The sequence below is a fragment of the Cricetulus griseus genome, assembly GCF_003668045.3.
Source record: "Cricetulus griseus strain 17A/GY chromosome 1 unlocalized genomic scaffold, alternate assembly CriGri-PICRH-1.0 chr1_0, whole genome shotgun sequence".
Taxonomy (NCBI): Eukaryota; Metazoa; Chordata; class Mammalia; order Rodentia; family Cricetidae; genus Cricetulus; species Cricetulus griseus.
In genome coordinates, this window is record NW_023276806.1 from 33,641,937 (window position 1) to 33,666,411 (window position 24,475).

The 24,475-nt window shown below is 36.1% G+C and overlaps 1 long non-coding RNA gene across 2 annotated transcripts in view; it reads right to left on the reverse strand.

The window, feature by feature from the left end:
• LOC103160010 overlaps positions 1–20,551 on the reverse strand; it is a 41,887-nt gene extending 21,336 nt beyond the window's left edge. The window contains exons 1-2 of one of the 2 annotated variants that reach the window (XR_003481245.2): positions 20,491–20,551; positions 1,797–1,976 (exon numbers count right to left, since the gene is read on the reverse strand). This is a non-coding gene — a long non-coding RNA (uncharacterized LOC103160010). Of the gene's footprint in view, positions 1–1,796; positions 1,977–15,199; positions 16,474–20,490 lie in introns of those variants that run through there. The other variant, XR_004771690.1, reaches the window with a different exon arrangement.
• Between the last annotated feature and the right edge of the window lie 3,924 nt (positions 20,552–24,475).

The window sequence follows — 24,475 nt, forward strand, 5'->3', positions numbered from 1 at the left end:
AAAATGTTAAATAAGTGTTAAAAGAAGATTAATATCCAGGATACATAAAGACCCCTCCCCCCCAAAATAAACTGGAGTCAAGCACGCCAATGATCCATTCAAGAATTTGCTATGGATGACAAAAAGGAAGTTACTAAGAAAAATCTCAAAAATGTTTCTTGTCCACAGCAATTAGTGAAATACAAACCAAAACAAGCTTGAAATATCATCTTTGCCTAGTTAGAAAAACTAAGAAAACAAAGGCCAAGGGAACAACTGATAAATGCTGGATAGGATTGTACAAAAGGGAATACTCATTCACTGTTAATGAGATTGCACAGTGGCACAGCCTCTCTGGATGTAAGTGTGGGGAACTCTCAAAAAGCTAAAAGTAAATCTATCACATGACCCAGCTATACTACTCCTTGGTAAATGTCCAAAACACTCAGCATTCTACTTCACAGATATTTGCTCAGTCATATGTATTGTTGCTTATTCAAAATTCCTAGGAAAATAGAATGACTCCAAATGTTCCTTAACCAATGAATAGATAATGAAAACATGACACATATTTATAATAGGTATTATTCAGTTGTAAAGAAAAATAAAATAGTAGAATTTGCAAAGGAATGAATGAAACTGGATAAGAATAGCTTTAAGTGAAATCCAAGAAAAAATAAGCTTCACATGTTTTCTTTCATCTTTGATTCCTAGATCTAAATATTCAAATCTGAGTATATAACCTGGAATAACTGCAAACACAGAAAAGTTGAAAGGGACCATGGTGGTAGCAGAAGGCAAAGAGCAATAGAGTGGGGAATAAAATTATACACGTGAATCAAAGGAATCAATGAGTTAAAGAGCGAGCGGATAATTGGAAAATGTGAAGGAGGTCAATAAAAAGATGGTAAGGGAGGGTAAAATTATTAAGGGTGTCTGAAAATGCTGTAATTAGTAATATTTGTTTACTTAAAAGTACTTATGGAACATATATCTATGCATAAACATATATTCTCAGTTCAAATTAAGTCATCCCCCTTGGGCTTCAAATGCTCATCAAGGAACCAAAGATTATCAAACAAGATCCAATTGCAGGCATGAGAATCATCCCTCCCCTTCATGAGTTGTTGGTCATGGGAGTCAAAGAGACTCCTAAAACATAGGATATCACTGTTGACTTTGGGTCCTAAAGGTTGACGGGAAATTCCTATTGCTGGAAATTTCAGACACTCTGGACAAAAGGTCCAGAGAGCTTGAGCTGGATGTGACTTGAAAGCCTCCTCCTAAGGTTTGACTGTCATAGTAGCAGGAGATGCTTCCATGACACATATCAGTCTATAATCCTACCAGGGTTGGAAGCCAGTGAATCACGATGATGACAACAATACAAGATAAACTTAAGGATGTGATAGGTCAATATAAATGGTGGTAAACAACAGCTCTTTAATTGGAATCAAGGTCTCTTCCATTGGAGGAAAATCCCACCTGTCAGGAGAAATTTACCCAGGTTCCGAGCACTAGTGAGGCATGGATATTTTAAGGGAATCTACTATGGCCACGTTGCTAAACCAGTGTTGCAATTACATTCTGAGTATTTATCTTTATATCTGCACATAGGTGTTGCTTTCACCCAAATCACAGACACTTCTTGTTGCAACAGATGGGGACAATAACAGAAAAACACTATTCATTCAAAATGAAGAGAAAAAGTGATGATGGGGTCCATGCTCTCAGTTGATACAATTACAATGCAACTTTAGCATATAACACTCAGTGATCACAATGATGGGACAGAAAGATCGTAAGAGACACAGTACCTGAAAATCAGTTGTAGGGTTGTGTCTCACAGAAGTAACAGCTTCATCCATCATAATTTAACAAGGGGCATGTCAAAACAAAAGCTGAAGAAGTACAATAGCAATGAGATGCCAATGTAGAAGAGGGAAATTTCATGGGCTCCTACCCATACACAAAGAACGACAGGCACCTAAGGAATGCTGAGAGGGAGAAGTAGCTCATTGTGATATATGTAATATGATTGTTTTAACAGACAATAACCAAGCTTCAGTGGGAAAATTAATATAGTTATTACATTCTGAAAATAAAAATTAATCTGTATTTAGAAGAATGTTTTTAGTCTTTATTACTGATATCAATCTATACTCTTAAATACACTGATATTTGAATTGGAAATAGCTTTTTCTGGTTGATGACACATTTTCTTTACTGAGAAGAAAACTTGTTCTTTAGGTTATTGAGACAAAAGTGCAGTGAGTTCATGCATGTGTCATTCATTATTTTATGTTTATATGAAATTTGCTTCCCATTGTAATTTGAATCCCATGAGAGATGGCACCCTTTTCTCATCTGTCACCATTTAGTTTTGCAATATTTATTAATGAAATTTTCTCTTGGAAGAGTTCATAACTGTGCAAAATGAACTCTAATTTTTCTCATCCCTTCTTCCTTCATACCCTCCCATCCTGTCAACTGCTCCAGGTTATTTCTTTGCCACCTTCTCACAACCATATCTTTTTGACAGCAATTGTATAACCCTGCCTTTTAGCTTCTTTGAGGAAGGAAGACTGTTTCCATTAGAATTCTTTAATAATATTAAATCTACACTTAAAACATGTTAAAATGTGAATTGCTAAAACATTTTATATGTCTTTACTAAATTAAAAATAAATGATACTTTGTTTCATAAAAATTGTGTTTGTTTATAATAAATAGTGGGTAAAGGTTTTATTAACCCATTAAAAAATCAACTTAAATGTATATATTCCTGTCCTGAAATATTGCTTTCATTTACCTAGAATGTATACTTGCAGCAAATTCTAAAACTAAAATGGTCAAAAAATAAATTTGCAATTGTCATTTAAAATCTCTTAATAAGACTGGTGTAGGGGTAAGCAGCCCTCCTCAGAGGCATCTGATGCCAAGGTTTTACCGGCTGGATCCAAGATCCACAGTGGGACACGAAACACCTGGACAGTGTCGAGGTCCCAGTGGCAGTTCCACCTCCATCCACAGGCCCAGTCCTGTCTCCATCTACCAGCCCGGGTGGGCCAGGGGCTGTTTCCAGTTCTGGTTCAGCAACCCTGCTCAGAGGCATCTGATACCAAGAGTTTGCTCACCAGATCTGAGATAGGCAGCAGGATCCGACACTCCTGGACACTGCCTAGGTGGGAGTTCTGCCTCTATCCACGAAAAGAGGAGAGACATCAGAGTATTGGAACTCTTTGCATCTACCAGAAGGGAATCTTGGGCCCATAACTAAGCAAGAGACTCTTGCTACACCCACCAGAAGAAAAGATAAGAAGAGATCAATGTAAAAGCACATTCAACAACAGAAAATCCAATATGAGCCCACCAGAGACTAGGAACCATACACCAGCAAGAATTGAACATCACAATGCAGATGAAGCAGAAGAGAATGACCTTAAAAACATCTTCATGAAAATGATAGAGGGCCTCAAAGAAGTTATGAGAAAAGTCCTTTAAAGAAATGGAAGAAAAAACAAATCAAAAATTACAAGATATCAACAAATCACTCAAGGAAACAGTTCAAGACCTAAAAACTGAAATAGAGACAATAAAGAAAGCACAATCTGAGGGAATGCTGGAAATAGAAAAACTGGGTAAACAATCAGGAACAACAGACGTAAGCATAACGAACAGAATACAAGAGATGAAAGAGAGAATCTCAGGAGTTGAAGACACACTAGCGGAAATAGAATCATCAACCAAAGAAAAACTTAGTCCAACAAATCCCTAACACAAAATATCCAGGAAATATGGGATACCATGAAAAGACCAAACCTAAGAATAGTAGGTATAGAAGAAGGTGAAAAAAAATACAACTCAAAGGCACCAAAAACATATTCAACAAAATGATAGAAGAAAACTTTCCCAACCTAAAGAAAGACATGCCAATAAAAATACAAGAAGCCTACACAACACCAAATAGACTGAACCAAAATAAAAGTTCTCCTTGCCACATAACAATCAAAACACCAACCATGCAGAAAAAAAGAGAAAATATTAACAGCAGCAAAGGAAAAAGGTCAAGTAGCTTATAAAGGAAAACCTCTCAGAATTACACCTGATTTTCTATGGAAACTCTGAAAGCCAGAAGGTCTTGGATAGATATTCTCCCTACACTAAGAGACCATAGATGCCAGCCCAGACTACTATACCCAGCAAAGCTTTCAATCAATATAGAGGGAGAAAAAAAGATATTCCAAAACAAAAACCATATTCAAACAATACATGCCCACCAATCCAGCCCTACAGAAAGTTCTGGAAGGAATCCTGCAACCAAATGAAGTTAATTACAACCAGAAAAATATAGGCAATAGATAATCCCACTTTATCGACAGCCAAAAGGAAAAAAAAAAGGGATAGAATCCCACACATATTTTTTCCACCATCAACAAATCAAAAACAAAAAAGAATGAACAATCAATGGTTATTAATATCCATCATCATTAATGGTCTTAGCTCACCTATAAAAAGACAAAGGTTAGCAGAATGGATAAGAAGACAAAATCCATCCTTCTGCTACATACAAGACACACACCTCAACTTCAAAGACAGATGGTACCTAAGAATTAAAGGTTGGGCCAGGCGTTGGTGCCTCAGTCCTTAATCCCAGCACTCACGTGGCAGAGGCAGGTGGATCCTTGTGAGTTTGAGGCCAGCCTGGTCTACAGAGATAGTGCCAGGACAGGCTCCAAAGCTACACAAAGAAACTCTGTCTTTAAAATGCAAAAAAAAAAAAGAGAAGAAGAAGAAGAATTAAAGGTTGGGGAAAGATTTTCTAATAAAATGGACTGAAGAAACAAGCAGGGGTAGCAATCCTAATATCCAAAAACTGGATTTTAAACTAAAATCAATCAAAAGAGATGAAAGAGGTCACTTCCTATTCATCACAGGAGAAATCCATCAGGATGAAGTCTCAATTCTGAACATTTGTGATCCAAATACAAAGGCATTCACATTTGTAAAAGAAACATTACTAAAATTCAAATCACACATAAAACCACAAAAACTTATAGTGGGAGACTCTTACCACTGGACAGGAACACCAGACAGAAACTTAACAAAGAAACAAATGAACTAATCGAAGTTATGGCCCAATTGAACTTAACAGATATCTATAGAACATTGCATTCAAATACAAAACAATTTACATTCTTCTCAGTACCACATGGAACCTTCTCTAAAATTGACCACATACTTGGCAACATAGAAAACCTCAACAGGTACAAAAAAATTGAAATAACCCCCTGTTTATCAGACCATCATGATTTAAAGTTAGAATTCAACAAGAGGAATTATAGAAAACCTACAAACACATGGAAATTAAGTAACACCCAATTGAACAATTCCCGGGTCAAGGAAGAAATAAAAAAAAATTAAAGATTTCCTAGAATACAATGAGAATGTAGACACAACATACCCAAACCTATGGGACACTTTGAAAGCAGTGCTAAGAGGAAAATTCATAGCTCTAAGTGCCCACATGAAGAAACTGGATTATAATCATACAAGAGAATTAACAGGACAACTGAAAGCTTTAGAAAACAAAGAAGCCAATACACCCCAGAGGAGCAGATCCAGGAAATAATCAAATTGAGGGCTGAAATTGATAAAATGGAAACTAGGAGAACAATACAAAGAATCAATATAATGAAGAATTGGTTCTTCAAGAAAATCAACAAGATAGACAAACCTTTATCCAAACTTACCAAACAGCAGAGACTGAACATGCAAATGAATACAATCAGGAATGAAAAGGGGGACATAACAACAGACACAGAGGAAATCCAGAGAATCATCAGGTCATACTTTGAAAACCTATATTCCTCAAAATTTGAAAATCTGAAGGAAATGGAAAATTTTCTGGACAGATTTCACTTACCAAAATTAAACCAAGAACAGATAAGCAACTTAAATAGACCAAGAACCCCTAATGAAATTGAAGCAGTCATCAGAAGTCTCCCAACAACAAAAAAAAAAAGCCCAGGGCCAGATGGCTTCAGTGCAGAATTCTACCAGAAATCCAAGGTTACAGCTAATACCAATTCTCCTAAAAGTATTCCACACAATAAAATCAGAAGGGTCATTGCCAAACTCTTTTTATGATGCTTCAATAACCTTGATACACAAGCCACACAAATGAGAAGGGAAGAAGAAGGAAGATGCAGAGGTCATGAGGGAGCAGAGAGTTTGAGTCAGGGGAAGAATAGAAGAAAGGATATGTGATAGGTAGGGTTTTAGTTGGGAGTGGTTTTGGGGGAATGGGAGGGAGAAGGGAACTAGAATTATCATGTAAAACAATGTTGTTTATAATTCAAATAAAAAATGATTTAAAAAGACTGTTGTAATTAATAGCAAATTCATACAGAGGAACAAAGCAATGGAGCATCAAACATTTGAATTTTATTTTTCTTTTCTGTGTTTCATTAATTATTCATCATGAAGAATTTACTTTCAGATTAGCCATAATTTCTTATATAAAATAAAGTTGTTCATGAATGTAAAGTATGACATTTTAAACACTTAATGAATTAACAGCACATTAAGTATAAAATCACATTATATGGTGAACTGATTAATTTTATAAAGCAAACCCTCTGAAAATGTGTTACCTTGTAAAATGTCACCAAAGTAAATTAGGAGAGTTTCTGAAGCATCATTTATGAACTACTGTAAATATAGAATAACAATGGTGCTGTAATACCATAAGTAGAGGGAAACAATAGTAACTAACTCTATTTTCACAAAGGCCTTGGACCTCTCATTGACACACAACACTTTAACAGTGTGTATGTTCATTGAGGAATGGTTTTGTCTACTACACACAAATCACACTCCATCGGTGCTTGAACAAGCAGCTAATATGTCTGTTGTTTACAGGAAATTAACATCTCTTCCTGGATTTTGACAAAAACACACAGAAACCACAATTTACAAAATGGAGTAAATGTTATTTTTCACCAACAGACTAGGAAGATAAGCATTTTCAGCGGCTCCCAAATACAGAATTATTTACCTTCACATGACATTAATGATAACACTATAAGAATTTTATATCATCAGTATGAATTACAATTATAAATTCTACACTGAGCTTATAGTGTTGAAGGCCATGTAAGAATATCAGTTATTCAGGAGAGCAAGGTACTCATTAATCAATTTCACTGTGAAGAAATCATATGGCAAAGAACACAAAGAATTTTATCCAAATGAAATTGAAAGTATTTTAAAGTAACTATATTTACCTCTTTTGTAATTTTTATTTTTCATAAAACAAAGAAACAAACAAATACAACAATAAAAAACAAACAAAACAATACTATAAAGTTACAAAGTAACTTTTGGATGCCTCTACACTCACTCCCCTGATAGAAGAATTTGTCTGGAGAAATTAAGAATTGGTGGAAAGAACATTTTAATCACAGCTTCACATTTACATTTTCTGCCTTGATTTTTCCTGTGGTTTTTACCTCTGTACAGAAGTTGAAAAAGACACTCAAGATTAAAATGTGCATAATTGAGCCTAAGATATTTTTTCTTGAACTTTATATAAAGCCTCTTGTCTCACAAAATTTTCAGTCCCTTTTTCTTATTTGCCCTTTACAATGACCCTGGATGTTTGTCTTTCTCTTCACCATGCAGTGCCTCATCTAACATGGCTTGTTCTGGAAACCTGACTAGAGCCAATGAGGGATTGAAGGAACAATATACACTGAAGAGATTATAGGCACAAAGATGCACAATAGCTCAGGTCAAATGGGATGAACACACACAGATGGAGTGGCACCAGCTGCTGCAACAGTGAGGACACACACACACACACACACACACACAGAGAGAGAGAGAGAGAGAGAGAGAGAGAGAGAAAGACAGACAGAGACAGAGAGAGACAGAGAGAGACAGAGACAGAGAGACTCTGAGAGACTGAGACAGAAAGAGAAAGAGAGCACAGGATAGACATAGTCTTAGTAGGAGGTCTTTTTAGGACAGTAGGTTCCAGCTGCAAACATCTGGGAGGAGGCATCTGGAGTTTCAAACTTTCCCATCCACTGACAAATCATTTATAAATATTAGTGCTTGAACCAAATTTAGGCTTTGGCAATTTCCTCTGATCCTCACTGCTGGATGTAGCTTTTGTTATTTTTCCATGGTCTTGAGGCACTGATCTTCGACATGGCCATGCACACGTCACCAACACACATTACTCAGAACGTATCTTCTCTTTACTCATTCATGCAGGGCTTCCTTGATCCTGTTTATCCAATCCTTAGAGCAACTCTGATTTCCTTCACTTTCCACATCATGCATGTGCTACTCACTCTGATCCAAATTAATATCATCTATATAGTCAGTATTCAATATCTTCTTTTGTTCTAGCCACCTGCGGTTTAGTCAATACAGATAGAGATCTATTATGATGTTAAGATCTCATCATGACAATTTCTGTTTTGAAACCATTCAAAGTATAATTTGCATCAAATTAGAAGTCTACTGTATGAAATACCTGACATATTTTACTTCATTTCCATCCACTTCTCCCAAGCTCACACTTTAAACTACAGTTTCTTTCTCTGCTTACAACACAGTCATCTATCTTGTCATTGGGTTCTCATCTTGATATTCTGTTTAATTCAAGTTATCAAGCAAATCCCCTACATGCTAATGTCATCCCAGGGGATTCAACCAACATCTGCCCCTTTCCAGTGGATGTCTGTCTTGAAGCCCAAATCTATTAATTGATTCAAGCACCAACCACTAGGATAAACCACAAATAGCTTTTTTTCAGTATAAATCTCAGTTCTATAGCCCTTTAAACTCTCAACTTTCTCCTTTTTATTGCTTGGGAACTGCATAATGCATAGAATGTGTTTTGACCAAATTCACCCCATTTTCCTTCCCATTCATTTCTTCTCCTATTCTATTTTCACCCTGGCTTTTCTTTCCAAATTTCATGTGCTTTTTTATTTTAAATTAACTCACAGAGTTTACTTTATGAAATGGGAGTGATCACAAATAGAGAAGTTTCTACTAGAGAATACACACAGACACATACAGGAATGTATACACAGAGTCATAAATAGAAGTTAAATACAGCCTTTAATCCCTCCAAAATAGAATTAATGCTGAATTACTTTAGATCAAATTCACACTTAGCAGCCATGCTTGTCTAGTTTTCAACCTGCCATAAAATATGTCTGAACTCTTCTTGGTGATAAGAGTGCAAAATTCTAAGCTAAATTCTTCTATGAGAGACAAAGTAGATCTATTTGTCTTGGCTGAGATTTGAAAGTTTTACTTAACGAAGTCAATTGAGAAAAGAATCATTCTGCCTGGATCCTGTGCTTAAGAATCATCTTAGAAACACTATAAGTAAATGGCTCTTACCACCTTATAAAAGTTCATCACCTCTGAGTTTCAAAGGGAAATTTGTAAATAATAATTGTGGGCATAATATTATTCTAAAAGAAATAAAACAACATCTGTTAGTAAACATGTATGTTTTTAAAAGTCTATCAAATTATTGAATTTTTCCATCAGGATTTAAAACATTCTGTTACTGAGGCTTACCTTTTATCTTTTGCTAATAAGCATTCCAAATAACTAAAGAAAGCTAAACAATAATAAATAATAGGCTTTATGTTGTTTAATATTCTTTTTGAAGATGCTTTATTCTGGTATCCTTGTTGTCCTCACAAAACATATCTCTCTCTCTATTATATATATATATATATATATATTATATATAATACATATATATATTTATATATAATTTTGAATTCTAATGACTGGCCTACTCTAATCACACATATCCTTAAAAACAGGGTATTTTCCAAGGCAGGAAGACAAAATGTGACAAAATGAATAAAAGATGCTAACGGCATGGGAGATTCATTGTGTGCAGGTGCTGATGTGAAGCAGGAATTGGCAAGAAGTGTGACAAGTTACACAGGCCATCTAAAGACACTGAGAGAAGCTGCTTAATTCTGCTGTGGATGGAAATTGTGCCAGAAATCTGAAGCAGAGTGTCCCCAAAGAAAAATCCAGGTTCATAGAAATACTAAATTTTGATTTCAAACAAAGTCCCAAAATGCATCCATCTGATCTGTATTACTGTGAGATAACAAATTTGCATGCTTTAATCTACTACGTGTTATTCAGTACTAATCCCTAGATTGGTGTGGACTTTGGGAGCCCAATCCACCTACAGGGATACTCCCTGAGCCAAGATACACAGGGGTGGGCCTAGGCCCTATCCCAAACGATATGATAGACTCTGATGACCCCCTATGGAAGGCCTCACATTCCCTGGGGAGCAGAAAGGATATGTGACAGGTAGGGTTTTAGTTGGGGGGGAGGGGGTGGCAGGTGAGGAGGGGAGGGAGTAGGAACTGGAAATGACATGTAAAACAATCTCGTTTCTAATTCAAATAAAAAATAAAGCATAAAAATCTACTACATGTTGATTTCTTAAGAAACCAACCAAAACAATACATGCTTAGTGAAATACTACATGAAAATCAACTCCTGTTTACAAACTGTAATCAATAGAAACATTGCAACCTAAACACATGTTGTAACAAAGCACACCAATAAATGTATTTTTCTTACAACAAAATCCAACCAACTGAATACTCCATAAGAAAATAATGTGTAGCTGGAGAAATGGCTATTTTTGGGAGTTCTTTCCCTTATACAAGACTCTGATTTAGTTTACAAAACCCTTCTTGGTAGGCTTACAAGCACTTTAAACTCTAGACCATGTTATCTGATGCCCTCTTCTAGCCTTTGCCAATATTGACACATCTATGAGCATGCATACATACAAGATATTTACATATTCACATAATTAAAATAAAAATACTAAGATCCTAAAACATAAAGAAGATAATGGTGTATGTAATACATGTTTTTTTGTCAAGGGCACACAGACTAATTCTAGATGATACACAAAAAAGAAAGCGCCAGGTATTTGAGTAGATTTTTCCTTGTTGATGTTTGTGTGTCCGAGCACATGTGTGCCAATGTGTGTGGGAATGTGTATGCTAGTGCATGCTTCCACAGAAGTCAGAAAAGAGCATCCATCTTCTGCATCTGAGGCTATGGGAGTTTGTGAGCTGCCCGATATGGTGCTGAGAGGTGAACTCAGGTCCTCTGCAAGAAGAGTAGTTGCTCTTAACAACTACTGAGCCTTATCTCTAGACCTAGTGTAGATTTTTTTTTAACTTAACATATTGTTGGTACCAGAATTGTGGCCATTTCAAAAAGAAAATATACTCTCATTTTAATAAATGTTCTCAGGAAGCATTGGTTTAGTATATACTACCAACTATGAAGAGCGCTTACAGAGCAAAACCAAGAATTTATTTAAAATGGATAGAATAACAAAAACAGTGTAATGAACTTAAGAGAAACTTAGCAGAACTTAGCAGAAAATTCATATAGTTATGGTGATGTGATTTATGCCTAGTGAATATAATTGAACAATAAAAGTATATTTTCCATAAATGTAGATTTTTCAATTATATATCCATTTTAAACTGAATCTTGACCTTTATCTCATATGATCTGAAATAATTAATTTCAGATGAAATATAGATATAGAAATGGTGAATCCTTTGCATAAAAAGTATGTTGTAGGCAAAGATCTTTTAAACAGTAGCACACACACAAATGAAAAGAAACCAACTGGAAAAACAGTATATTAAAATGAAAATTTCTGGCAATTGTAAAATTAAATCTTAAAGGAGTGAAAATACAATATGTCATCAAAACTTTGTATGGATACACATATTAGAGAAAGCAATCTGTCCTATTCATCATATATTTATCTCATATTACCCTGGTGTGTGGTGAATAATATCTGAATAATTCTGATAAGATGTTAGAAAAATGTAAAAATATTTATTTGATAGGCAAAGAGTAGAAGAGCTGGAAATTTTCCTTATTTCATTAGCTTTCAGGAGATGTAATTAATGACACAGCAGTAGACACAGTAGTATATGTGGAGTAAATGGCTAAACTTCAAAGAGAGAAACAAAGTCCAGAGTCGCTGAGGTTTTACTGATGTTGTGAAGAGATTGGCACTCATGTGGATGCCTTCCAGGCTGCAAAGAGAAACACCTACTTTGGAAACCAATGCAGAAAACAAGCCTAGTCCTACTTTACCTACTTTTAAAATTAATGCTCTTTGATTTTGACAGTCTTTTCATGCTGAATCTATATTCACTTGTATATTTTCTTCTTCAATAATGAATATACATGAATATTAGATTTTTAGGGAGGCGCATCAATTATGAATGGCGCACCACTATGGGGTAGCTTTATACTATGGGATGTTGAACATATATGGGAAATCTCTGCATCCTATACCAAGTTTTGCTAAGAACACAGAAATTTGTAACTGTAGTCTATATTAGACACACACACACACACACACACACACACACACACACACACACAGACACACCAAAATTGTATTGAGATGATTTTAAGGTTAATTTTTCCTAATTTTGAATTTAGTGTAGTCATTATTTTGGTATATATTTTTACTTTTAAAGGTCATTATTTTATAATTTAATACAGATTTGCAGGAAAATATAATCATATATGTCCCACATTTTCCTTTCTCTCACAACTTCCTTAACACATACCCCATACAACACACACACACACACACACACACACACACACACACACACACACACACACACATATATATATATATTATATATATATATATATATATATATATATTACTAATACAATCCATCTAAATGTTGTTGCCCATATATACAATGTGGTTTCATCCAATGGAGCATGGGAATCTTATTAATGGGAACAACCACAAAGAAGAAATTGTTGTCTTCTGCAAGAAACTATCAATGTAAGTAGCTCCTCCATCAGGGATAGGGTCTCTTATTTTCCTTTGCAATCCATGTTAGAAATTTGGTGGCTTGATCATGTGCAGGTAACCTGAGGATATTCTGAACTAATGAGTGAAAGAGCAATGCTATATCCAGTATATACCTGTCTTACTTTTCTATTTCTATTGATAAACTCCATGACCAAGGCAAGTTATAAAAGTTAGTGTTGAATTAGGGAATTGCTGTCCCAAAGGTTTAGAATCCAGGAACATAATGTCAGGAAGCATGGTAGCAGACATACATGCTTGTTGCTGGAACCGTAGCAGAAAACTTACATTTTGATTAACAGGCGTCAGGCAAAAAGTACAAAGTGGGAATTTGTGGAACTTTTGAAACCTCAAAGCCCACCCTGTAGACAGAGATTTCTGTTCAGCATGGTCCCACAGCACTTTAGTTTCAAATAAACACAAAGAGGCTTATATTAATTATAAAATGTTTGGCTGAAGGCAGATGTTTCTTATTGACTAGTTCTCACATAATTATTAACCCATTTCTATTAAACTATGCATTGCCAGGAGTCTGTAGCTCACCCGCAGTGCTCTGGCACATTACTCCTTTGGCCACAAAATAGCATCTCCCTCTGGACTCTCTCTCTCTCTCTCTCTCTCTCTCTCTCTCTCTCTCTCTCTCTCTCTCTCTCTCTCTCTGTGTGTGTGTGTGTGTGTGTGTGTGTGTGTGTGTGTTCCTCTTCCCAGCCTTCCTAGTCTGGCAATGCCACCTATACTTCCTGCCTGGCTACTGGCCAATCAGCATTTATTCACCAAACAATAATAGAAACAGTACACAGAAGGACATACCCCATCACCACCCCAGTGACACATCTCTAACAGTTCCACCAACTTAGGACCAGGTATTTAAATATATGAGACTATGGGAGTCATTCATAATCAAACAATCTCAACAGCACTTTCAAGTACTCTGTCCTTTCTTTGACTATTGCAATCTTTAAATCTCGTCTTCTACATTGAAAGGTATATAAATACTTTCTTAAAGAACTTTAGGAGAAAAGGACCACAACCAAATCAGTTTTCCTTTGATGAACAGCTATCTATCCAGCAGTACTGTGCAATGAGTCACTGTGGATGGCATGCTAACATTGTAGAATTTGTTGAGCTCATCCCTGTGTCTCAGGGGACAGAAATGTAAGAGAATTCTATATTTTCGATGAAAATAATGTATAACATAGTTTTTATATCTGCTTTTGTTTGTTTCTGAGAAAGGATCTAAATATGTGTCTATTAGCTGACCTGAAACTTGCTTTGTAGGTCTGGATGCTTGAATTCTGCCTTTCAAGAACTGGTATTTAAAAGAGTATATCACCAATCCCAGTAAAATTTTCATGTTTAAAGAGGTAGATGCAATTCTCAGAAATCAACACAAGGGTCTTCTGTAAGATTCTATACCTATGAAAAACAGGCCATCAAAGAATTATAATAACTTTATAGATTCACATAATTTTAGCATGTATATGTTTTGAAACAACATTATTAGTTGTTACTATATGGTTTGATATCGTCCATAAAGGCTCAGCTGTTTCTGGCTTTCCTGTCAGTTGCTAGACCTTGTGGAAGTAATGATGTGACAAAGTTTTCACCCAGATTGACACAGTAATGGTGATTCATGAATGGATTTATTATTACAAAGCACTGATGTGGTGGATGAAGACTATAGAGCCTAGTTGTAGTTAGTGTATCTTTGGGTGTGGCCTGGAAAGTTATGTTTTCTCTCCCATCCTCTTTCTTTCTTTACTATTGTGAGTTGAACAGTTTCCTCTACTGCAGGCTGCCTTTCTCATGTCTCACCCTGGTCCATAGCAAAGGGTCTGATGGATTGTGTCCTGATAGCTTTATTCATAATATAGACAATTTTCCCATTTATTCAATGTTTTTTCTTTTATTTCTTTTTATACATATTTGCATGTATAAAATTCTTAATTCTATTAGTGTTTTGAGAGATAGCCTAGAAAGATATCTCTTCAAATCTAGTAAGCATATTTATTCCCTAGCCGTGACATGTAGAGAGTGACCATCAAATATAATACTGGCCACTTGCTCACAAAGCAATATTTTATTTAATACTAATATTGTTAAGACAAGAAAATATTAAATGAGAAATACAATTGAAGTAACTGGCATATTATTTTTTATGATCTCATTTCTTAAAGAATCATAGTTCATAATATAGTAATCACAAAAATAATACTAATTCATATGGTATCAAGTAAAGTTTGAATGTGACTCTAAATAGCTTACCTATAATGATAGTAACACAGTAATGCTCCAATGTCCCAATATCTCATGTTCTATTACTTGGTCTCCAAATTGGACTCATCAGGAAGTGATAGAACTCACGCTAGTAATGCCCAATGGGAGATCATAAGAGACAATAAAGATATTATTTTGAACATGAATTGTTCTTATTATCTACTTTTTATAATCCCTTGACCATGAGGTGATCAGCATACTTTGTCACAAAATCTCTTCCATATCACAAAGCAGTGGTCTGCCCTATATTTTTACTAAATTATGGAAAACCACAAGATACAATAGCAATTTTGTTGTAATTTGATTATTTTAGGTTTTTCATTAGAGTGACAGAAAGCACACAAATAGAGGTCATATTTAATAAGATTATGAGAAATTAAGTTGGTAATTAATCCAATAAATTAATAATTTGAAAGCAGACCTGTCCACTATTGGTAGGGGTCTTAGATGGGATCATCCTTGTGAATTGCTGGGAATTTCCCCTTAGCATCAGGTTTCTCCCAAGCCTTGCAATGATTCCTTCTTTGCAGATATCTCTTTACTTGCTCTCCCACCTGATGTCCCTCACGACTTGACTATCCTGTTCCTTCATGTTCTCATGATCCTGCATGGGACCAAACCAGGCTCTCTGCATGTGGGTGACAGTTTAGCCTTGTATGTTTGGGGGACCCCTACCATTAGGACCAGGATTTATCATTAGTACACGAGCTGACTTTTTGAAGCCCATTTCATATTTTAGGATGCCTTGCTCAACCTTGATGTGGGGAGAGGGGCTTGGTCCTGCCTCAATTGAATGTGCAAGGCTTTGTGGACTCACCATGGGAGACCTTACCCTTTCTAAATAGTAGATGGGTGAAGATGGGAGGAGGTGGAGGAGAAGGCTGTGCAGGTGAAGGAGGAGGAACTGTGGTTGGTATGAAAATGAATACAAAATGAATAAAACATATTTAAAAAGAAAGCAGACCTGATAGATGGCCACAGTGACACATGAGTACCACAGTGTAGGAGACAGAAGATGGAGGATAGTGAATGACAATATAGCCTGGGACACACAAGAATAATTTCTTAAAAAGAAACATCAATGTGGGGATGAATATGATCAAAACACATTTCACATATGTATGAAAATATCATAATAAGCCCTACTGATGTGTACAACTTATATATACTTATAAGATAAGCAATAAAATCACATTATTTACTGTATGTTTATGTATAATTAATGAATTTGCACTAATGTACACATACAATCATAAATGTAGCAAAATCATTATATATATGTAATTTATAGAATACATAAAATATTGTATATATCTGCTTGTTAAAAACACATTTTCTTCATTTTTTATTACAAACAAGCTTCTTTTATATGTCAATGCCAGTTCACTTTCCCTCACCTCCTCCCCTGACCTCAACCCCTTTCTGCTCCCCAGGGAGGGCAAGGCCTATCATGGGGGATCTTCAAGGTCTGTCATATCATTTGGAGCAGTGCCTAATCCTCCCCTATGTCCCTAGGTTGAGAGAGTATCCCCCATGTGGAGAGGACCCCCAAAAGTCCATTCATATACTAGGGATAAATACTGATCCACTACCAGAGGCCACATAGATTGCCCAGACCTACTCACACTGACATCCTCACACATGGGATCTGAAATAGTCCTATGTTGGTTTCCCAAATATCAGTCTGGGGTCCATGAGCTCCCCCTTGTTAAGGTCAGCTGTTTCTGTGGGTTTCTCCAGCCTTCTCTTGACCCATTTACTCATCACTCCTTCCTCTCTGCAACTGGATTCCATAGTTCAGCTCAGTGTTTAGCTGTGAGGGTGTATGTCTGCTTCTATCATCTACTGGATGAAGGCAATAGGATGGCATGTAAGGTAGTCATCAATCTTATTATCGGAGAAGGGCTTTTAAGGTAGCCTCTCAACTATTGCTAAGACTGTTACTTGGGGTCCACCTTGTAGATCTCTGGATGTATCCCTAGTGCCAGAATTTCTCTTTAAAACTATAATGGCTCCCTCTATTGTGGTATCTCTTTTCTTGCTCTCCTCAATTCTTCCCCGACTCAACCTTCCTGCTCCCGCATGTCCTCCTCTCCCTTCCTGTTCTCCCCCTCTCTTTCTTCAAACTCCCTCTCCCCTCCCCTCATGCTCCCAATTGGCTCAGGAGATCTTGTCTCTTTCCCCTTCTCTGGGGGACCATTCATGTCTCTCTTAGGGTCCTGCTTGATTCCTAGCTTCTCTAGCAGTGTGGATTAGACAACAAAAGGAGATCAAGGAGATACAGATTGGAAAAGAAGAAGTCAAACTTTCACTTTTTGCAGATGATATATTAGTTTACATAAGTGATCCAAAAAACTGTACGAAGGATCTCCTACAGCTGATAAACACCTTCAGCAAAGTGGCAGGATACAAGATTAACTAAAAAAAAATCAGTAGCCCTATTATAAACAGACAATAAATGGGCTGAGAAAGAAATCATCCTTTACCATTGCCTCAAACAACATAAAATACCTTGGGGTAATGCTTATCCAACAAGTGAAAAATCTATATTGGAAGAACTTTGAGTCTTTAAAGAAAGAAATTAAAGAAGATACCAGAAAATGGAAAGATCTCCCATGTTCTTGGATAGGAAGGATCAACATGGTAAAAATGGCAATCTTGCTAAAAGCAATTTACAGATTCAATGCCATCCCCATCAATATACCAACACAGTTATTCACAGGCCTTAGAAAAACAATTCTCAAATTTTTTTGGAAAAACAGAAGACTCAGGATAACCAAAATAACCCTGTACAATAAAGGAAGTTCCCAGGGCATAACCATTCCTGACTTCAAGCTCTATTATAGAACTCTAGTACTGAAAACAGATTGGTATTGGCACAAAAATAGTCTAGTAGATGAATGGAATTGAATTGAAAACCAAGATATTAACCCGCACATCTAGGAATATCTGATTTTTGACAAAGAAGATAAAATTAGATAATGGAATAACGAAAATAAAGAAAGTATCTTCAACAAATGGTGCTGGCATAACTGGATGCTGGCATCTAGAAGACTGAAGATAGATCCATATATATTGCCACACACAAAACTTAAATCCAAGTGGATGAAAGACCTCAGCATAATTCCAGCCACACTGAACCTCTTAGAAGAAAAAGTAGGTGGTACTCTCAAACTAATTGGTACAAGAGACCACTTCTTGAACATGATACCAGTAGCACAGACACACTGAGATGAATAGTTAATAAATGGCTCCTTCAGAAACTGAGAAGCTTTTGTAAGGCAAAGGACACAATAAACAAAACAAAATGGCAGCCCACAGAATGGGAAAAGATATTAACTAATCCCATGTATGACAGAGGGTTGATTTCCAAAATATACAAAGAACTTAAGAAGCTAGCCACCAAAAAACAACTAACCAATTAAAAAGTGGGGTACAGACCTAAATAATGAATTCTCAATGGAGGATCTAAAATGGCTGAAAAACACATAAGAAAGTGTTCAACATCCTTATCCATCAGGGAAATGCAAATCAAAACAACTCTGAGATAACATCTTACTCCTGTCAGAATGGCCAAAATCAAAAACACCAATGACAGTTTATGCTGGAGAGGATGTTGAGAAAGTGGAACACTTCTCCACTGCTGGTGGGAGTGCCAACTCGTACAGCCACTTTTGAAATCAGTATGGCTGTTTCTCAGGAAAATGGGAATCAGTCTATCATAAGATCCAGCAATTACACTGTTAGTCATATACCCAAAAGATGCACAATCATACAGCAAGGGCATCTGCTCAACCATGTTCATAGCAGCATTTTTGTAATAACAACTAAAACCTGGAAGCAACCTAGATGATCCTCAAATGAAGGATGGATAGAGAAAAGTGGTACATTTAAACAATGGAGTATTAAGTGGAAAAAAATCAATGGAATCTTGAAAATCATAGGCAAATGGATATAACTAGAAGAAATCATCCTGAGTGAGGTAACCCAGTAACAAAAATACATACATGGTATGTACTCACTCATATATGTATTTTAGACATAGAGTAAAAATACAGTTTTATAGCCACATTCATATATGTGTCTTTCTAATTCTGTGAGATATAGGAAGAAATACAATAGTAGAAACTGTATCAATCTTGTACATAAAAACTGTTTCCATCTTGTATATTCCCCTATAGACATAAAAACAGAGAGAATTTGGACATATTCCCTTTCAACTTCAAGTTTTTGTTTCTTTATTCCAGGACTCTACTAATCAGGGATGTGGTGGCCCTTCTCATAGGTAAACAATCAGTAAAACACAAATATTCTTCTTTCTGATAGTTAGGGAACAGCCATTACCACTGCCTCTATGTTTCCACTGGCCTTGATATTTAGAGTGTTCCAAGGACCACTTCTACTGGTTTCACCGCAGAGCTTGTTTAAAATGTAGAATGGCACACATCTCCAATACTAATAGAATCTGAATCAGCACTTAAAATATAACAAATCCATAGGCAATTAGGCCATGGAAAAGTTTAAGGGATTTTGTTCTTTGTGACCTAAAGAACAGTTAAGCAGTCAATAACAAAACCATTAAAATGCATGAAATCAAGATTTAGCAATTGCAGAGTTAGTCTGGATTTTGGGGATGAAGGTTCTTATGATAAATCTTTTTACCAAAAGCTGCCCAAGCCCTACCACCATGTGGGCAGTCTCCACCAGCTGCCTGGGTTCTGCTTTCCATGTGGATAGACAAAATAATACACAGGCTGATATTAGGTAAAAATGCTGCTTGGTCAATGACTAAGATTCCTCATCTGCTAGCTCAGTCTTAATTATCTTAAATCTATATATTTTGTAAGACTTATCTTATCGGACGCCTTCTGCTGGCGCCCTCTCTTGCTGGTGGATCACATTGCACTGCTGGAGGAAGAGTGGAGGGGAAAAGGATGCACTTCCTACTTCTCCTTCATTAATTATGAGTCTCCTTGCTATGTCACTTCCTGCCTGGATCACCACATCTCTACTACATTTCCCAGAATCCTCCTCGATTTCTAGTCCTGCCTAACTTGCTGCCTCATTGACCATAGTTACTTTATCATCCAGTAAGACAAACACATACATAGAAGCACTTCCCCCATCATCTCCTCTTTTCTGTCTAAATAAAAAGAAGGATAAGTTATCTTTTATAATAACTGAAGAAAACTATAACCATAACTATCTGTCTTCAACTCTATCAAAGACCATAGAAGGATAATATATAAACTCTAGAATTGACAGAGACATCTCGCTACCTGGACAGTCACCCAAAGTTCCTCTGTAATGTTGGAGCATCCACCTTCAGCCCATAGGCCACAGTGTGGCTGGCACACTTCTCCATTTCAACAGGAACCCTTCAGTGCTGTCTTCTTTTGTAAGTTTAGCAGTCACTTTCTTGAGGGTCCTGTATGTCCAGTTTATACAGCAATAAACTGTCCAGAGAAGAGCAGTTTCTTGCCCAAATGGCTAATCTTGCTATGTTGAAAGCAAACTCCATAACGAGTTTCTTCTATGCCAATCCTCCTTTCTGATATAATTGGTGTGCTAGGAGCAGTTGTGTCTCACTGCCCAAAACCCTAAACCATTTAAATGCCACATTTCTGTAGATCTTTGAAAGGTTTGAAGAATACCTATCCATCTCAGATACAACTCTGTATATCTAGAAAATCTACCTAGCCTAATTATAAAGTTCTAACTATCATAGGTGATAATATAACCTATATTTAATTATGCATATCATTTTAAAAGATCTGTATAAACACAATACCTAAACGAGAGGAGACATATACATATCACAAAATTGACCTTAAAGTTGTATCAATAAATGAAAATCCATACCAATGCAAAGTATTCATTCCTATATCTAATTCCCCCTTAAAAAAAGAGATTGACTATGCTCATTGTCATTTATAACCATCCCCATTTAAATGAAAACAAACATTTATAAACAGTATTTGGGAAGATGGGCATCGTTCATTCTAATCTGCTTCCTGCTGATTCAGGGTGATGTCCATGCCATGGGGATCATGATAAAACATAGAAATCTGACCAACTCCTTGTTTTTGTTATCTGTAAGGCTGTATCGTCTCAGCTTCTTTGGATGTAGGATGAGTTGGGTCACTGCTTCAGGGGGTCTTGCTTGATCAAACCATATAAGTCGGGAAGGAATCCACAGTTTTTCATATTTTGTGGGAACACAAGCAAAAACTTTTTTTCCAAGTATCCTGTCCTTAGCTTAAATTTTGAAGGCAAAGAATTTTTAAAATGTGTAAGTGGATTAATTTATCAGCATTTGTAATCAAATGTATTTTAGCAGCAGTAAGTCTTTCCTCAGCAATCAAAAAATTTAAAGACAACAATATAGAGAATACACAGATTCTCTGTGTATTTTCCTTTATGTGGCTTTTCTACTATTTTATTTTTACTTCCTTTTCTTTCTTTTTTCCTGAGACAGGGTTTCTCTGTGGAAATCTGCCTGCCTCTGCTTTGGGAGTGCTGGGATTAAAGGTGTGTGCCACCAAACCTAGCTACTCTATTTCCTCCTGTTACTTTTTTCTCTCACAAGCCTACATATATTTTTAAATGCAGTGTAAACCTTTAGAGGTTTTTCTTTATCTGGATCTGTCTTTATCATCTCGGAAGTGCCGAGTTCAAACCCCAAGGGATGGCATGAGCATAGGGAAGCTGCTCCTATGACTCTCAGCGGGCCAACAAGGCAGGCTGTGGCGGCAGGTTTCCCTCTTTCTCTGGGAACCTTGGGGCACGGGGTCATCCCGCTCATTGACACCATTCTGTTATGATAAATCTTTCCACCAAAAGCCACTTAGCCCCACTGCCACATGGGCAGTCTCTACCAGCCACCTGAGTTCTGCCTGCTGCATTTATGGACAAAATAATACACAGACTTATTTTAGGTACAAATGCTGCTTGGCCAATGACTAAGATTCCTTATCTGTTAGTTCAGTTTAAATTATCTTTTTTTATATAAATCAGAAGTTCTTTATAATTTTATTTTTAGTTCATGTTTCCTGAGTATGAATGAAATTTCGCTATTTGTTTTATGAAAAAAACTATTCAACAGACCTTATAAACATCTATTCCATTCTCTCAAGTCATGTAAAGCATTGACATATCTAATTCATTTCTCAGTTACCTCTTTCATAAATATCTCTCTGTGTCTTTCCATGTTTCCAGCCCCCTCTGCCTCTATCTCCCTTTCTGTCAGTCCCTTCTTTCTTTTCTGTCTATCTCCTTTCCTTTCTCCATCCTTCCTGCTTTCTATTTTAGGTATCTCTGTGCATTTTAGAATTAAATGTTATTTTTTCCAACTTTTTTTATTTGAATTAGAAACAGGATTGCTTTACATGACAATCCCATTTCTCTTCTCCCTCCCGTCCTCCCCTACCCCCCCACTAAAACCTTATCTGTCACATATCTTTTCTGCTCCTCCTGGATGGTGAGGCCTTCCATAGGGTGTCATCAGAGTATTTTGTTTCCTTTGGGGTAGGGCCTAGGCCCACCCCCGTGTGTCTTGGCTCAGGGAGTATTCCTCTATATGGACTGGGCTCCCAAAGTCCACACCTATGCTGGTGGAAGTAGAAGCAGACACTCATAACTAATCACCGATCTGAAATGGAACCCAGATGCAGAGAAGGACCAGTGAAGAGCACAGAGGTCCAGACCACGCTGGTGAAACACACATAAACAGCTGACCAGTCTGCTCCCCAGTCTGATAGCTGGAATACCAGCATGGGACTGATCCAGACCCAAGGAACATGGGTTTCTGTGAGGAAACCTCAGAAAACTATGGGACCTCATATAGAAGCCCAGTATTTATCAGTTTAAATTATCTTAAATCTATATATTTTATAAGATTTATCTTATTGGATGCCTTCTGCTGATGCCCTCTCTTGCCGGTGGATCACAGAAGGTACTCTGTGTTCTACTATCCGACTTAAATTGTATTTCAGTATTGTGTAAAGATTTATCCCAAGAATGTTACAGAATAATCTTAGTGAATTCAATAAAAAACAAAACCATAACCAAAACCAAAACTCTTAGATTTCATTTTGTTATTAACTTAATGGAAAGAATTAAAGTGAAAAATGAAAACTTACTTTGTTTCTGAAACATTAGAAAGCAAAAATATTCTATTCAAGTTTGTAACTAGAATAATATCAAGTTAGCTCTTGGGTGAGTCCTGTAAACATTATCTGAAGACCACAATGAATAGAAGTTGTAGTATTTCTTTCATTTCCTCCATTGTATTTATATAAATTTCTTGTCATACTTTGCAAATAATCAAAAATATATTCATGTATAACAAAATTTTAGGGGGAAATATAACACACTCACAATAATTTTGAATAATTTGAAAATTAGTAAAGTTTATTATTTAAAAGAAGAATGGTACAGAGGCTAAGCATGTGAAAATTAGAAAATTTTATTTTCCTCTATGAAATAATGCCTGTGGGTCAGGCACAAAATATACAGTCATTATTTTAGTAGATTTGATACTATTCTAATTTAAAAAAAATGGTATTGTCACCAACATAATATTGTCAATATTATGCTATTCAACATTAATTGTAGAAAGTGGATGAGCTATTAATGAGATACACACAATAAGATGTACATCCACATGTGTTTGTTGGTATATGATCTATTTGTATACACATGTTAACATTTCACATAAATATGAGGGTGATTTTCATGACTTGAAATCTATTGATTGGGAATCAGCATACTCTCTATATTTATTGCAGAGTAGAAGAATCAGTGAACTCTGGGTTTAGTGAGGGACCCTGACTCAAAAATTAAGGCTAAAAGGGATTAAAGAAGTTATCTTATGCTAACTTCTCCCTTCAGCTTCCCACTTAATAAAATCTTTATAGAGATTTGGAAATTGATTTGGTATTTTCCAAGTAAAGAAGAACAATTTTTGAAGGATCAAGGGTGATTGCAATTCACAGTAAATTCTCTAAGAAACAAAGAAAGATGTAAGTGGTTGTAATTTAAAGGAATAAGCAACTGAAAGAAAATAAAAACAGATGTACACACACATGAAAACACTTGCATCAGTGTGGTGAAATGCAAATAAGGGAAACAGATGTGTCATTTTAGTGGAAAAGTAGAGTTTAATGAATAAAGACATATACAAGTTAAAAATAATACGTAGCTATTTTTAACTCCTTATGAAGAACATGATACAAAATATGCATTACTGCAGATATCATGTGA